The following is an 11,738-nucleotide window of genomic DNA, read 5'->3' on the forward strand; positions in this document are numbered from 1 at the left end:
GATTTCTCTTCTGCTTCTTGTGGCTGTTGCAACTGCAGAAGGGTTATTGTGAACAGATCCATACCAGCTCCTGAAGCATGTGGTGTCCTTCCCCACCCCCAAGAGCTTAGGTGGCCTCTAGTAGAGGAGCTGTGTGTGGCCCAGGAGTACACTAACAACATGGAGGCTGAATTCCCATCCTGAATAGGAGCAGGAAAGTGCCTCTAACCCCAGAACTTGGGGAGGATTCTTCACCAACCTCATCTCACACTGCTTTCTATCTAATCCTTGGGCCTCTCTAATCAATGCAGGTGGCAAAACAAATCTTGGTGCTCCTTGATGAGACTCTTGTCTCCTATTGAACCCTTAAGTGGGGAACCCTGCACCCTGTCCTCTCCTCCACTGCCATCCCTACTCCTTTCCTTAGTTGGACAGGCTCTCTGTCTAAGAGAAAAGTAGGTTCTCTCAGCCAAAACAACACTGTATGGATAACTTCTGCAGGTGGGTGAGTCACGTCAACCTGAGAAAATACATAACCGCAAAGGCCTCTTTCCTTCACTAGATCAGTAGTTCACTGATCTCGTTTGCATGTTTCTGGCATGCCCCTGCACTGTAGGAGGAGTGCATTCCTCAGAGCGTGTTACTGCATGCAAAGCTGCTGCTACTACCTAGCTATGTGATGTCAGGCAGGTTGATTTTTGTCTAGGGGGGAAGGGGGAGGGTGAAGCGAGTGACACTTTTCCTTTTATGAACTAAAATCCCATATCAGGGGCCCACTCCCTGGAGGGATCCTCTGTGATGTGGAAACAGTCTTGGACCCCAAGCCCCACCTCCTTTGAACCCTCCCTCTTGTCCCTTTAATTACCAGTGTCCTGTTACTGGATGTGGTCCTTGGGAGATTACATCAGAGAGTGACCAACAGGAAACCTTCTCTCCCTCCCCTGAAGCCTCGCCCTGTTTCTGTCTCCAGTAAATGGTTTGTTTAGAAGGCCACTCTGCTGGTCCACAAACACCTGCTCTGTGGCCAGGCTGAGAAGGGCTCACCTCTGTGTGCAAAACAGGAGCTGTGGCTACAAGCCAGGTGCGGAGAGGGTGGAAGGAGGAGGGTCTCCATTGTGCTCTTGCTCCCCAGATTTACGCTGTTGGGAACAAGCCTAGGCATTCGCTTCCAGCAGCTGATCAGCATCCCAGGTTACAACGACTAGTGCTTCATCGCTAGTATTTCCTTCAGTGCCTAGTGTGGGAATTCTCCTGCCTCCCCCCAAGGGGGGCTTGTGAGGTTAAGGGGGAGATGTCCCCAAAATTGGGGTCCTCCACCAATGATGGATAGACACGAGGGGCTGCACACCTGAAAGATTCTTTTAGCTTCAATAAAGTGAGAGGTTTAAGGAGGCCAGTGGCGGGTGGAAGTGGGACATATCCACAAGTGGGGAGTGTAACTCCATTGACCCATACCCTGGCACTAAAACCATGTGGGAGCATGGTGCCAGAGCGGATACTCCTGTTTCAGGTGTGAGTGCACCGCTCTAGCAATGCAAGGTGGCTATTTAGCATGCCCTTTGGAGAGGGGACATTCTCCAGCAGGGGGAGGTGGCCTGGGCTGGCTGCCCATTGTTCTGAGGGGACGGGTGGAGAGTTGGGTAAGTTTAGTGAGGAGATGAATCTTTCTGTTGGCACCTGATACAGTAGGTGAATTAAGGGTTCACTCTCGCTCCTTCTCCCCTTGTGCAGATACCTTGTGGCAGAGATGGCACTGTCTGTGTTGCAGCCTTGGTTTATAGTTCAATGTCTGTCTCCAGCCCTATGGAAAGGAGGGCATAGCCTGCCTGGGCAATGGGTGGGTAAGCCTGGCGTTCTCTTCCATTGGTTCCAGGGAGTCTCCTCTCTGCACTTCGGGGGATGCAGGGAGCAGCGCTTGGCAGGACTTTGTGTTTAGAACCTTGCGGGAAAGGAAAGACACAATGTCACTTCCTGTCTGATCAGGAAATACTGGTTTCCTTCCCTTCTGCCTCCACAGAGGGCAGGGAAAGCTGTTGGGGGGAGGAGGAGGGGATGGATGGGGGAGGGGATATACAGATGCAGTGCTAGGGAAAGGTGCTAGAGCAACGGCCCATGGATGATGGAAGTCCTCCAGCTTTGTGTGCCCTGGGGCAGGTAGAGGTAGGGCAGTGCCAGTGCTGTTGAAGGGATGGGAAGCTCTCTAACCTGTTTGCGTTGTATTTTTGTTCTCTAACATCCATAATGATGCCATTCAGTCTTTATTTGAATAGGATAGACAGGTGCTGTGCAGGTCTCCTTCCCTCTGCCTTCATCTCAGTTTGCTGATGCACTTTAATCCTAACCTATGGCATCCTGTTGTTCCTGTCCTCCTCCTTGCTCACAGTCAGTTGCATGTAATTGTGAGCTCTGGTCTCAAATACTGTGCCAGATGATATATTCACCAAGACAGTTCTATTTTTCCTCTCCTCTATGGGAGAGGTGTGTGTGTGTGTGTGTGTGTGTGTGTTTATGGATCTCAGCAGGACCCCCGGGGTGGTGTTATATCTGGTGGTACATCCATGGTGTGAGGAGCTGTGAGTGCCCACTACAGCTCCACACCCCCAGGGGAAGGTGGTTACTGTTCCAAGTGGTGAAGTGAATCTTCCCCTTTAGCGATGATTCAGTCTTTGGCTCTTGTATCCTGCTCCTCCAATTGCTTTCCTTACCCAATCATTTCTTTCATCAGGATTTCTAAATCCGACTCCGAGCATGCGTGCACACACAGTTGGAACAAGGGGCATCCGATGAGGTCATGCTGAATTGAGCTAGGTTTCTTGTACCATCTTCTGATACCCTGTGTGACTGGAGCTGTGAGTCAGCTTGTGAGCATACCTGAATATGAGGGGTGGGGGAAGGAGAGGCGGAGATTTGGCAACCCTTGCTTGTATCAAGCAGAGCAGCATGGTTTGTGTGGAAGGCGATTCCCACCTCACTGTGCAGATTCCCCCTTCCTGGAAATGCTGTATAAGACTGATTTCAGCAACTCCCTGCCCACTACTCCCACACAAAACATGACTTCAGCCTCTCTAAACCACCTGCCTGTTTGTTCAGAGTGGTGAAACAGGAGCTCCGTGAATTAACTGGCAGGGTTTCATTTGAGGGAGATGAGGGATGGGCTCAGAGGAGGAGGTGCATGTCTGGGTGAGGGAATGGATAGAAATCAGTTTTGAAAATGTCTTATTTTTCTAGCTGTTCAGCAGTGGAGGGTGTCCCTCCGTGACTGAAGTTTGTAAATGGAAAGTAAAACTGCAGGGCTTTCTGAGAGGATCAGTCATTCCTCAGTCAGTGGGATGGTGGCAGAAACATGTGCTCCAATTCCTGCAACTGCTGTTCTTCTGGGATCTCTTTGATTTAGCTTAGGATCGTCAGTAATTCAAAACCCCTCTTCTGGGTGTCTGATATGGACCTTAAAGGTGGACAGGAGCTTTGGAAGCTTTACTCTATGAGGGAGTTTGCCAGTGCATCGCAAGCTGTGCAGTGCCCCATGCAAATCGACTCCTGGTTCATGCGTTCTCTGATCCCTCAGCATACCAGATGCAGGGTAGCCCTCCGCATACAGGCTACAACAGTTGGTCAGATTAGCACTCCCGTGCTGCAGCACCTTATTCTGCCCCATAGCTGTGTGGTTTCCCGTGTGTCATGCTGTCAAAGAGGAAATGGCCTGAACCCAGTAGGTGAGATGTGGGGAGCACGGAGGGTTGAAGACCAGTGATGGCAGGTGAATGGGGCAGGAGTGAAGTCCATGTAACTTTGGCATCTGCCCACCAGCTCAATCACTTTCCCTTCTGGCTGCTTTGTTCAGACTTCTCATATTGTCCCCATAGTGCAGTGCTAGGTGGCAGTGGTGACTGGCAGAGCTATAGTCTTGGGATGCTGGTGCCATGGGGACATCTTGGTGTGTGCTGTCCGGTGGCACTGCTTGTCCAGGCGCAGTCCCTCAACTGCAGATGTCCCTTAAACTAGACAGCCCTCATTAACTGGTATTCCCAGTGTGATATGCTGCCAGTATTGCAGCATCTGTTGTGGGTACAGATGTGAGTCCTCTGCAGAAGAGTCTGCTCTAAATCCCCTCTTAGATGCTGTGGCTCTGCTAGCCCTCCCCATCTGCTGCACTCTTCCTCTCAGTGTGAAAAGGCCACACTCCTGACTGGTACGGTGTTGTGTTGTCACCAGGGATCAGCCCTCCTCCCCCTGAGGGACTTTGCTCCCGTGCAGCTGATAGGAGAGGCCTTATCTCTAGGAACTTGCGGGGCCTCTGTTTGCTGTAAAGCTGTGCTAGAGAGGCTGTGTGGACTTTTCCATTGAGCATCTTTTGAGGAGTGGGGAGAGCAGGGAATGAAGGCAAGGGACATCCTAACCTGTAGGGAGATGGAAATGTTTTTTTCAAGGCTGTAGGAGGAAAAGGGGCGAGGAGCTTTGAGACTGCTATGGGACAGGGTTCTGACCCAGAGCCATGGTGGGAGGAGGGGCTGGAGTATGGCATCTGGGGTTTTAACTAGCTTATCTTCTCTGCTGTCTCATAAGGAGTCCCTGTAGGCACAGTGGCAGGAGCTGTTGAGCTGAACTGTAAATCTGTAACCTCCTCCCCGCCCCCAACCCCAGAGTCCCTGATTCTTCACCTGCTAGGCCTGTTGTGAAATGGCCTCATCTCAGGCTGGCCCGAGGGGTGTGGGTGGGGGGCAGTGCAGTGGGGAGGGAAGGGCTGTTTTCACTGACAGGGAGCTGCACTGGGCGAAGTGGGAGTTCTGGCTGGTGATTGGCGGATGGGCCACTCTGGAATGCTCTGGCCCACTTCCCAGAATCCAGCACTTTGTGTTTGTTTCTGAGCCATAGGTCTGGTGCTACTGTGACAGGAAGTGGAAAAGCTGGGAGGGAGGGGGAGGGGGGAGACGTCTGAGTGTGGGCCTGTGAAATCCCTTTGTCCCCAGAGAGCTGCTCCGCCTCAGCTGCAAATTCCCACAGAGGAGAGAGCTGCCTTTGTGCTGCTAAAGTGTTTCCAACATGTGAAACTCCTGCGCTGGGTGGGGGCTGGGAGTGTGAACCTTGACTTGGGTGCCCATGGCCTGCTATGTGGATCCTGCTATGCCTGGAAGGGAGGCTGGGGTGCATGGTTGCTGGTGTGGGGTGGGCATGCAGCTCTGGGGTATCAATCCAGCACTCTAGTGCATGGCTCCTGCTGGGACATGGACCCTGGCATTAGTGTCCTGGGACATGGCTCAGGTTGGAAGGTGTATTCCACTGTGGCATTTTAAGTAGAGGAGGAGCTGGCTGGGTGGATATTGTGCAATGAGATCCACATGCCCTCTAGGGGCTGGGGATGGATCTGGCTGTACTGCAGGAAGTGGGGAGCTGAGGCTAGTCCCTGTGGCTGTAATATCTAGAATGCAGTGGTTTGGCTACTCACAGAGCCACTTTCAGTATGGTACTGCTCTTTCCTCTCAAAGTGGGGAGCTCTTAAGGTACTCTGTTCCCAGCTGCATTGAGCCCTCCTTCGGGAGGAGGGTACAGCGAGAAACAAATAGCAGTTAGCATGAAACCTGTGACAGGCTTCCCTGCCATGGCCAGTCAGGCCCCTGCTCCAGTTCTCTGCTACATACCTACTCTCAAATCCGAATGTGGAGAGGAGTTCGCTCTCCGATCTCTGAGGGGAGTCAGGAAGTGCCTGCAAAGGGATAATTCATCTCTGTCTAGACAGAAATGGAATAAATAACTTTTTTTTTTATTCTGCATTTTTTCCCCCTCCCACTCTGTATGGGTCCCCAGCTGTGCAGGGAATGGGGGCATCTCAGGCGTTTTGCGTAGCTGAGCCCATAGCCTCTTGCCAAGGAGGGCAGCCCTTGAACACACGCATACAAATCCGCCTTTGACTGCTGGAGAGGACAGCTGCCCTGGAGCCAGATTGCTGACATACCAGTGGAACAATCTTTTCCCTCTGTTCTGCTGCCGACCCGCCTGGCTTCCTTCCCTTCTGCCAGCTCCACTTGGTTTTCTCTTCCCCCTGCAAGTCGAGAGGAGGTGTAACTGAGTGACAGCCTGGACAGGTCAGCGCTCTGGTTGTGCTCTTGTTGCAATGGTGTTTGTGAGCAAGGTGACTGAACTGCCTTGGCCTGGAGGGATAGGGAAATGGGGGCGGAGGAGAGGTTTGTAGAAGCTTCACGTGGAATGAATGCGGAGGTTGAATTTCCTGGGCACCCCAATAGTGTGGGGGAATCTCCGCTGTTACTCGGAGGGTCTCTTGTGTGTCTAAAGCAGGGGTTCTCAAACTGGGGGTCAGGACCCCTCAGGGGGTCGCAAGGGTATTACATGGGGGGGTCGCGAGCTGTCAGTCTCCACCCCTAACCCTGCTTTGCCTCCAGCATTTATAATGGTGTTAAATATATAGTGTTTTTAATTTATAAGGGGGGTGGGTCACACTCAGAGACTTCCTATGTGAAAGGGGTCACCAGTACAAAAGTTTGGGAACCACTGAAAGGGATTTCCCCTCTGCAACAGAGATGGATTTAGGGACCTGCAGCAAACTGGCTCAAACTTTCCCATTCCACTTCCCACAATCTCCCCTGAGAAGCAGAGATCTCCACTGGTCTAGTCATTTGTTCCCTCTCTCCTGTGACCTCTACTTCCAATTCCTTGCCTGACTGCTCAGTCCCCTGCGTGTAGAAACTTATCCTCTAGACCTGACTACTTTAGGAGAGTAAAGTCCCATTCTTGAGTCTCTCTCTTGCTTGGGGGAGGAGGGGTTGCATCTATTTCCTCCTCCTCCCTTTTTCTTCAGCCTCCCTCCCCCCCCCCCCATGTGGTTTGTAAGTGCCCTGCCCTTCTTATCTCGCCCTCCTTATCAGCCTCTCCTAGTCCTGAGCCTTCCCCATATAAGGCAAGGTGAGGCTGTGGTGTGGGTGCAAGCAGGGATGCAGGTTACTCTCTCACAGGAGGCCTTCCTAATTTAGATATGTAATCCTCATTTCTGGGAGGGGACGGGGAGTGTGGGAGAGGGAGGTAGCGAGACCATTCTGATATCAGTGTGACTAGTCAGACCAGTCCTGTGTGTGTGACACAGGCTAGGAAGCAGCTTTCTCTTCCAGTCCTAGGCCAGTGCTCTGCTCAGCATGATACGCCCTGAATCTAGCCAGAGCCTCATTGCTGAAGTGTGGCTCATTCCAAGGAGGCAGGGCTCTGTGGCGTTTGCATGAGTACGTGGTGTCTAAAATGCCTGCGTGTGGAGGATCCAGCCCTCCCAGTGGGGAAGCAGCTGACTGGGGGGCATCAGGGAGTGCAAAGCCCATGTTGTGTTTAAAAAAAAATCTGCTTGTGGTTTTTTCATAACAGCTTTCCTAGGAAAGTCCCTTTTACTTTCCTAGGGGAGGGTGTGAGGCCACAACAGTGGGAAGCAGAGAAACAAGTGAATGAAACAGAAAGCAAAGATGAGTTTCAGAAGCACCGAAGTTCACTTGGAGAATCTGAAAGCTGTCAAAGCAGTAGCCATGGAGACCAAAATCCTTGACCTTTCCATGGCCCAGGCTCTCCCTGGCATGTCTCCTGATAGTTCAAACAAGCAGGTGTTGGTGGCAGCATCTGTCCACTGAGAACTGAGCTTGGAGCCCCAGCTTACTTCACTCACCACCAAACAGCCATGGCGTAATGTGGTAATAGTTTTGTGCTGACCGCTCTCTTCCTCCAGGCTATTCCAGAATCTCCTTTAGGAGGGAAAAAGCTAAAGGTCAAGTAGTGTTCTGAGATGTGTACTCCCTCATGGGCACTGGGTCTCTGGGTGCCGAGTCACTTCTAGATTGAACAGTCGGAGTTCAAGCCAAAAAATGTTCCTATTCTAGCAACTTGGCTGTCTCCAGACTTTGAGAGTACGTTGGTGAATCAAAGCTTCTGATCTGGTGGTGCTTGCTGTCTGTTCTGCCTTTTGGGGTGGGGCTATGCTGCTAGTTGGTCCCCCTGCCCTTATGAAATTGACAAACTTTTCTTAACCTGAAATTTTGTGTTAAACATTTTTTGTGACAATTTGAGTTTTGTCAGTCATTTTGTTGTGCGCCCCGCCCCCCCCAATCTTGACCAGATCAATGGGGACCAGAATTGAGGGTCTCTAGATCTTTCAGGAGGGTTGGGGCAAAACAAACTGACTTCATGTGCTATTGTGAACTGAGGGTGTGGAAATTAGGTTAATTTTTCCCCCTCCATCTACTATTCCTCTATAGACTGGAACTGGGTCAGGACTCCTAGGCTCTCTTACTGACTCAGTGTGACTTGCACAAGTCAGTTTGCCTCTTGGTACTAGTGTCCCAGTGGTATGCTAGGGTTAATACTTCTCTCATAGGGGAGTGATGGTTGATTCATGTCTGTAAAAAAAAAAAAAAAAAAAAACCTCTTCAGAGCCTCTGTTTGGAAATGGGTAGAAGTCCCAAGGGGTTCTGTGTGTGGTTTTAAAAGACGAAAAAAAAACCCAGCCAAGTCCTACTGATGACTAGGAGCTCCGCTGGATTAGCAGAGGTGAACCAGTGCAAAGTAAGCAAGAGTAATGCGCTACCACGTACTCAATTTACTGACAAATGCAGTTTTTAATTATTTATGCTTAATTTTTACAAAATGCACCATAGCATATGATTTGAATCTTGGTAACATGATGCTTCTGCTATTAAAGGGAAGGTCTGGGCTCCATTATCGCTGATCTGAGGGTTATCTCTTTTGGGAAGATGGGATGGCAATTGACCTTGTACCAGCTGTTTTTAAAAACTATTGCTTGATAACACTCAACCTGTAAACACCATGTCTCAAACCACTGGAGGAGGTTATTTGGAAAGAGCTCTTGGAGTAGTTCAGTCCCAAGCTGATATCATGGGTATCTCCTGCCTCACCAGCCTGGCTTCAGGTGTTGGGGTGTAACATAAAGGATTCCTGATCTATGAAGTCCATTGCGCGCTGTGTGTGTGTGTGTGAGGTGTCCATTCTTGCTTATGGTGTTGAAAGCCACTGATAGAATAAGCTCTTCTAACTTGCCTGGGGGTCTTTGAAGGAGAGTTTCTCCTTCCTTTGGAGAAACCCCCAGGGTTGTGACATGAGGTTTTGTAGAGGTGTCTGGTGTCTGTCCTGGTCCTTGGATGACAGAACATGTTGTCCAGATGTCAGTCTCCTGTAGTTGGGGTGGAGCTGTTTCTGTGCTCTCTGAGTACTGAAGTGGGGAAGTTGATGTTCATGGAGGGGAGTTGGTGAGGTCATCTCCCACTGCTGTGTATGACCAACATCTTGCCACTATGGTTCTTGGTCACTGACTCCATTGCTGCATCTCAGTTCTCAGGTAGCAGTTGTGCAGTAGTTCTCATCTTGCAGCTTTCAGGTCAGCTTTAGACTATTTTCCTCTGAGTCAGACCTTGTCGGAGAGATTCCTGCCTTTGGGGCTTCAAGGCTTGGGGGCCCTACCCTCAGGGAACCTAGAAGCTTCATCTCTAGAACACAATGAACACCCCAACTTGAGCTGGGTGAACTGGTCTGAGCGCACAAGTGGCGGGGGCACTGCAGATCTGCTTTAGAACACGGGCTGGTTTTCACATGCAGAGCCTTTTGTGTGCTCTGGGACCTGGTTATCTGACAGATCTCTCTAATTCACCCTTCTCCTGGCTTGTTGTGTAAACCACAATCTGCTAGGTTAATCTGTAAATTCTTGGGTTTAGACTCTCCACTGCTGGTAGTGAAGCATTCTCTGGAGGGCCTGAGTTCTGGAACTCACTCCTTCCAGCAATGTGCCCTGGAGTCTGAGTGACGAGGCTTATCTCTTTAGTTATTCCTCTAAAACACGGGTGGTTCTTCGAGTGCTTGTTCATGTCAGTTCCAATCAGGTGTGTGCGCAGTAGCTGGAAGATTCTCTCTCTCTCTCTCTCTCTCTCTCTCTCTCTCTCTCTCTTCCCCCCCCCCCCCCCCAACAACCATAGGGTTAGGCTGGGCACCGCCTGGAGTCGCGTCTTCATGACGTCCAATATAGAGCCCTGCCAACGCTGCATCCCCCAGTTCCTTCTTGCCACCAGTGACAGTAGCTGGAACTTCTCCTTGCTCTTCTCTTGCTTCAGCAAGTACTCTGTACGCTGTGCATAGTTAGTTTCCACTAGTTAGTTTAGAAGTTTTAGTTCTGGGGGTTACACCCCCCCCTGTTTCCTCCCCCATTTGTTGCCGGGGAATGCCACGATCCCTGGGCTTTAAGACTTGCCCAGATCTGCGCTAAGCGCATGCTGAAAAATGACCCCCACACCTCCTGCTTAAGGTGCCTTGGTGAGGGTCACCAGAAAGACCGTTGCAAGATCTGTCGGGAGTTCCGACTGAGAACCCTCAAGGAGAGGGAGCAGCATCTCAAAATCTTCCTTATGGAGGCAGCTCTCTGATCTCAGTCGGACCCAGGCACTGTGGATCCTGCTCCCAGCAAGTTGTCTTTTGGCGCAGAGCGCTCCAGCGCCGTCTTCAAAAGAACCGGCGCTGAAGAAAGATGCCAGCAGGGAAGCTAGGCACAGTCATGCAACCTCTCGGGGTCATTTGAGCCTTTGGCACCAGTCCCAATCGCCGGCGCAGAAGAAAGAGTTCGGAGAGAGGTCGATCTCCCTCGGCAAAACCCAGGGACCAGCCACCAGTGACACCTCAGTTGGGCTATGACTCGGGGACTCATGACTCCTGCCCAAGTGAGGCAGTCTAGTCCAGGCCCGTCTCGCTCACCACACCCATCGGAGCATCTACCGCTCCTGTCCACCCGTGAGGCTTTTGAGGCTCACGGCACCGTTCTAGCCAACAAGACAGGAGAGCGTCCTGGCACCGCAGGTCTCCTCTCGACACCCCCGTGATCTCTTTAAGAGCGAGCCAGCGATAATGGCACACTGATCCCCATCACCTTGGCCAGCTCCACCATCCAGAGTGTGTAGTCGGTCCCCTGCTTCTCGATGCTCTACCTCGAGAGGAGCAGCGCCACCCTGGTCTTCCTAGTCAGAGTCGGACTCGTACCACTACAACTATAGCAGGAGCAGAAGATCCTCCTCATGGCACCATAGGTGGTTCTGCCCAATGCAGTGGGCCTCTCCGTGGCAAAATCCACAGCAGTGGCCTTTTTGGACTCCGTGGGCCTTCCATCAAGCCCAGGGTCGGAGCCAGGGATCCCACTCAGGTGCAGCATCAGTGGCCTCGACAATATTCGTCGTGCCAACCGTGGCACCAGAACTAGTGCCTCTGGCATTAACGCTGACACCTGTGGCACTGTTCTCGGCACTGGCGCCGACTGCAGTACCACAACTGATGCCTCCGGTGCCGAAGCGGTCGGCAGTCCCCATCACAGCCTCGGCGCAAGACGCAGCCCCGGCACCAGCACCGATACCACCTCCGTCATTGGCGCCAGCTGCCACAGTGCCCCCAGGAACCTCCTGCTGCACCAGATGCTGGCACCGCTGGCGGTCCTGATGCCAGCACAGACACCCATGCCTTTTGCACCTGCGGGACCAGGCCAGCCTTCTGCTTTTCCCACTGAGTCAAGAGATCCCTCGGGTGGGTCCAGAAGGGAGCAACCACCTACCCTGGTGGTCTCCTTTCTCCTCACCATATGAGGCCCTAGTGGGCACATCAGTTGCCCCAGCTCTGGAAGACTCCAGAGTGTTGCAGGAGCTGCTGTGCCGGGTCACCCAGGGTCTGGGCATTAAGGGAGAGGAAGTTGTGGATGATGTGGACCCTATGGTGGACATCCTGGCTCCCTC

Source organism: Emys orbicularis, chromosome 4, assembly GCF_028017835.1.
Source record: "Emys orbicularis isolate rEmyOrb1 chromosome 4, rEmyOrb1.hap1, whole genome shotgun sequence".
In the NCBI taxonomy this organism is placed as follows: Eukaryota; Metazoa; Chordata; order Testudines; family Emydidae; genus Emys; species Emys orbicularis.